We start from the raw sequence: 6,318 nt of genomic DNA, 5'->3' as shown, positions 1-6,318 counted from the left end.
TTTATCAGATGTCAATCTAGACAAAGACTGCATCTCTCTCCTTTCAAAAGAATTATTGTATGCCAGAAAGATTTGACCCAGTGCAATTCGAAGTAGACCTCTATAAAGGAATAAGAAAAATAAGTCTAATTTTTTTTTTCAAAAGGGCGGGAGAAATCCCCACAAATATAAGCCTGTTAGGTTTCTTTGCAGGCACATCTCTATCAAGTGACAATGTAGAAAGTATAATTACATCAGCAGAATTAGAATTATCTGGACCTGATGAAGATGTTTCGACAGGACAGAACAAAGTGGAAGTCATTACCTCACAAGCAGACTTCACAGGTGTAAAATCCACCTTCTCACCACCTATTGTACCGGGCAGCAGTTTGGATGTTTTTTTATAAAATGGTGTAAAAAGATATAAAAGCACTAGTGTACCCGACAGCCCCCGAAAACCTCACAAAGAATTGTCTGTACTCTAGAAAAGACTTAATCATTAAGGCTAGAGTTTCATATGTGGCGTCCTGCTATGGTGAAATTGGATGAAAATTGCCATAGCTGATGCCAGAAGTGCATAATCCGGCATCCATTGCTTGTAATCGCCGGACGGGGGAATGCAACAAGATGTGTTCCCCTTTCTGTGCTGATCCAGCGAGTCCAATCATCCAGCATCCAAACTAAAACACCGGATGATTGTGAACTGTCCCAATCAAATGAGTAGGATAGTATTTGCCTCATTTTCCCTCCGGTGCATTTTCTGCAGTGCTGGAGAGATGATGCATACATGTAAAAGAGGCCTTAGAGGGCATACAAAGGGAACAACGTAGTTGTGATGGCCTTGTCATACTACGTCTCTGAAGCTGAAAGACAACTGATGAATTCTGATGTATACTAAGTATTAAAAAGTGATCCCAATGCAAAAAAAATAAAAATTAATTACAGACATTCCTACAATGATGTGTGGAGTCAAGACTGCTATCCAAAGGGAGAGTGAAGAAACTTCTACCAGGAAACCCTAGACCCCCAAGGTGGTACTTTTTACCCAAAATGCATAAATGTACTTCAGCTCCCCCAGTTAGACCCATAGAGATGGTTCAGTCACAGAACCATTGTCACAGTACCTGGATTGAATATTCTCCCATACTATTTGAAGGACACAGATTTATTTCTGCATCTAATTATTAGTCATTCCTTGGAAGAAGATACCTGTTTTGTGACCATCGATGTGGAAAGTTTATACACCAGAATACCACAGCAATCTGGCATTGAAACAGTCAAAAAATTTGTGAAGGTCTCAACTTTATATGACATAATAACTGCTTTAAATTTGGGTCAGAATGGTACAACCAGTGCACTGGTACCGCTATGAGGACACCCATAGAATGTACCTTTGCTAATATATTTCTCACTGCCCTGGAACAAGAGATGATTTTTAGTGAAAAAAATCCCTTCCCAAAAATCATCAAAATATTTCCAAGATATGTTGATGAATGAATGACAACAATAACATGAATATGATTTTAACATCAAAATACAGTCCGTCACGGATAGAGTTCATCGATGCAGAACTGGAGAAGACAAAGGATGGTGTCATAACAAAAAGCTATAAGAAACCTACAGCCAGGGCCGGCCTTAGGTGTTCAGGCACCCTGTGCGAGCTAACCTTGTGGCGCCCCCCACCCCTTATTACCCCATAAACATACACAAAGAGGAAGAAATCTATGCAACAAATATTTTCATTAGTCCCCCTTAAGCAGACTCAGACCCCTTCCCCTTCACCAGTCCCATGTTCTTATTACTCAGTCCCCTGTCACTCATAATCAGATCATCTCCCCCTTCACCCCTCAATCAGGCCTTCCCCCCTTCACCAGTCCCCCTTAATCAGACTAAGGTTGGCAGTATAAGTCCCCACACATTAGTTTGGCAGTAAAGTTCACCACATTAGGTTGGCAATACAGTTCCCCCACATTAGGTTGGCAGTACAGTTCCCCACATTAGGTTGGCAGTACAGTTCCCCCTCATTAGGTGCAGTACAGTTCCCCCACATTCCCCCTTATTGCCCCATAAACATACACAAAGAGGAAAAAATCTTCGTAACAAATATAGTTCCCCCACATTAGGTACAGTATAGTTCCCCCACATTAGGTGCAGTATAGTTCCCCCACATTAGGTGCAGTATAGTTCTCCACATTAGGTGCAGTATAGCTCCCCACATTAGGTGCAGTATAGTTCCCCCACATTAGGTGTGCTGTACAGTTCCCCCACATTAGGATGGCAGTACAGTTCCCCCACATTAGGTTGGCAGTACAGTTCCCCCACATTAGGTTGGCAGTACAGTTCCCCCACATTAGGTGCAGTACAGTTCCCCCACATTAGGTGCAGTACAGTTCCCCCACATTCCCCCTTATTACCCCATAAACATACACAAAGAGGAAAAAATCTTCGTAACAAATATAGTTCCCCCACATTAGGTACAGTATAGTTCCCCCACATTAGGTGCAGTATAGTTCCCCCACATTAGGTGCAGTATAGTTCTCCACATTAGGTGCAGTATAGCTCCCCACATTAGGTGCAGTATAGTTCCCCCACATTAGGTGCAGTATCGCTCCACACATTAGGTGCAGTATAGTTCCCCTACAGACTTACAGCCTTCAGCCATATAGTGTATGGCTGGAGGCTGTATGCCTGTTTACTGCCCCACTTCATTGTTCCGACCACCACTCCTCTGGTCCGGGGACCCCGGGGACCGGGGTCACGACCTACTGCTATGGCCTATGGGCCATAGCAGTAGGTCCCGGGACCGGGAAGCGGAGGTCGGAACACGGAAGATGACTTGCTGCTGGTGACTTACCATGCGCACGTCCTCCTCGATGCTCCGCTCCGCTCTTCTTTTCTCATTGGGGCACATGCACGTGACGTAAGTGACGTCCCTGCATGCGCTACCTTCCGGCGGCCCCTGCGTTTAAAAAGTTAATGCGGGGGCCGCCGCAGAGAGGTCGCCGGGACATCCTTGTGTTCTGAAAAGATTTTTCGGGACACAGGGATGTCCAGAATGTGACAGGGGCTGCGAGCTGTGTCGGCCGCCCGGCGCCCCTGTTGCTATGGTGCCCTGTGTTGCCACACCACTCGGACATCCCAAAGGCCGGCCCTGCCTAAAGCCTCTAATATTTTCCTTCACTATGGAAGCTATCCCCCAGCTCCTGTGAAAAGGGCCATTCCATATGGACAACCATTAAACTTGAAAAAGATTAAGTTTACATTCACACGGATGGATCGGCAGCATATTTCACGCTGCGGATCTGCCAACAATGGACCCCAACATTTTGTCTCAAGCTGCGCCTGCTCCTAGCAGCGATCCACTGCTACGAGCAGACACGCTGCGATGTGCAAGTCGCCGTGCTCATGCACAGTGTACTCGAACACATTGTGGCCGCTCCCCCCTCTATTGAAAGAGAGCCTAGAAAGGGTAAAAAAAAAATCTCTAGGCAAGACATTATGATATAGGACTATAAAAAAATAAAAAGTACGTCTCGGGCTGAGGAACATGGAGACCTAAGCACAGTAATGGGGAAGAACCGTCGCTTAAATGCCTGCACAGGTATTAGGGAGACAGCTTCCACAACCCCCTCAATTACCTTCTACTTCCTGCTCAGCTGCTCCCCACGGCCCGCACCAGTTAACGAGTTGGGGCCTATTCCTCTCGTGCCACGCAAACAGCCTGCGCTAGCAGTGGGGATGGCTCAGCCTGTCTCCACTGAGCTCGCACTGCCAGACATGATAGCAGCACCTTCTCCCTCCCCTGCTGGGTCGGAACTTCCATCACTACCACTGGCACCTTCTGAGACCTCACATAAGTAACAAAGGGGCCACTGTTCTACAACCATTAATCCCTTTTGACGCACTGCATATTCCTTGTTTGAAGATGTGGATGGCCTTGAAAATAGGAACCATAGGAATAATTTATGCATACAAGATCTTTCTGAAGTGGTTACTCCTCAGGACTTAATGCAAGTACTTTCTAACATTTTTAACAGCATACTGGGTAATCCATTGAATCCTTTGAAAGCTATGGACAAAGCACGCAGGGCGCTCCGAGGCAAGAATCCAGATCTGTGCCATCCACGAGATGTCATTTGCAGATTGCATTATTACGCTAAAAAAGAAGATATCATGAGAAAGGCACGCATATTACATACTATCTCTTACTTGGATGTAAAGATTCAGTTATATCCTGATCCTTCAATATGGACGCTGAGTCAAAGAGCAATGTTGAAAACGCTCCTCTCCAAACTACAATCTTCACGGATACCGTACAGATGGGGGTTTCCTATCTCCTTAATTGTCCAAAAGGGTGACATCACCGTCACCCTCAGATCTCCTAACGAATTACCCTAATTTCTCCAGCTGCTGCAATTACCTCCAAAAGCTTTTTATACTACTTACCATTGGGACCCTTCTTCAACTAAGGAACCGAGACCTCTTCCTCAACGTTCCTCCAAGAAGTCTGCAAGGAGAAGCTGATCAAGTGTTCCTGCTCCAGAAGTCTTCTACTCCGGTTCTTCGAGTTCTACTTAATACGTATATTTTTCAATGCTTTTCTATTGAAATATATTGTTGATTCTTGATCCCCTTACTATTTAAGTTCAGGGCATCTTCACTAGCCCTTTACATGTAACCTTTTATAATGTTATCCACAAGGTCTCCTTATGTCTGGACGAATGGGGGTTCACTCTTAGAGTCCATCATTACCGGCAGATGTCAGCTGCTGATAGCATTAGGGATCTGCCTGTTATGATGCAGACTCGACCCGCAGGTCCACGCCATATTCCCCTCACCTGACCAGTGACGTAACGGTACGTCATAGGTCGGGAAAGGGTTCAAATGAAAATCTTTAAAGGTTGAGCTAAGGGCGTCTTGTACCTTACAGACAGATTATAATGCTGCTATATTCACTAAGAAGGTGGTGGGTGTGGGGGGGGGGGGGGGGTAACCCTGATTGGTCCTATTCCTTTTGCTACTGGTATAAAATGTTTAGGGCTCCTCTCCCTAGGGAACTGCGTTGTCAGCAAATAAAGGGATGGAGACCTGACCCAAGGGCAATAGAAAGCATTAGGAAATAAACATCAGACCTTCTGCAAAATCAGCTGACATTTTGAGCTTTCCATTGGGCCCTGTTTTTTCCATGTACAACATTGTGTCAAACCAAAGCCTGCCTCAAGCACAGGGGAATATTATAGCTGTTTTTCACATTTCAAGTGCATTGAAATGAATAGTGGCAAGTTGTAATACCACACAACCTGCCAGACAGGTATGGTGCTGTTTTTGGAAAAAAATTGCTCTGTTCTTCTATTGCTGGATAACTTCTTTAAACATTAAAAGCCATTTCTTTAAGGACCCAATGCAGAATTTTTGTACTAATATGACTTCCAGGAGCAGTCGAAACTCTATGGGGAGTAGTGCAGCAAAGGAAAGGTTCATTTTACTCATTACACACATAAGTTTGAGGCTTGGCTGACTACTTTCCAGTAATAGAACTTCTATAATAGACAGATCTAGCATATCAGGAATTTTACAAACTGACTTGTTGACACTAAAAACACAACATGAAGGTTCCAATGATTGCTGCTCCTCCACTAATACCAATGAAGTTCAAAATACAATTCTCAGTTTCAATTTATTAAAACTCATATTAAAGTTTATTAAAAATGAACAAAAAAAAATATAAAAACAAACAGGTTTTACTACTAATGATGGAAATTGCATGGCTGTATATTTCATCTTATGCACCTGTTTGCAATGGGTAAAATGCTTGCATAGATTTGGGCATACATATTATATGTTGTATTAAAATATGGCCTTATAGGGGTACTCTACTGCCCAGCGTTCGGAACATTTAGTTCCGAATGCTGTGTGTGTGCTGCAGAGATTGGCCATGTCCCTCGTGATGTCAGGCCACACCCCCTCAATGCAAGTCTATGGGATGGGGCATGACAGCCACCATAGCTCTCCCATAGACTTGCATTGAGGGGAATGGCCTAATGTCACGAGGGGGCATGGCCAACCTCCGCAGCGTGCACACAGCGTTCGGAACTAAATGTTCTGAATGCTGGCCAGTGGAGTACCCCTTTAAGATCTGTTTAGTCAGATCTGAGGCTAAAGGTGCTTATACACCTAATGCTAAATTCGGCTGAACCCGCCACTTTCAGCATGGAGTCCTCCCAACTCCCAGAATGGTCAGGCAGGTTGAGTTTATAAGCCTATTGTTCTGAGAGGCATAAGTTGGCACCAGAGCTGTGTATATGCTGCTTACCCCTTCCAAACCCCCTGTAGATAACA

The sequence above is a fragment of the Hyla sarda genome, chromosome 2, assembly GCF_029499605.1.
Source record: "Hyla sarda isolate aHylSar1 chromosome 2, aHylSar1.hap1, whole genome shotgun sequence".
Lineage (NCBI taxonomy): Eukaryota > Metazoa > Chordata > Amphibia > Anura > Hylidae > Hyla > Hyla sarda.
Note: the sequence above shows the minus strand (reverse complement) of the source record.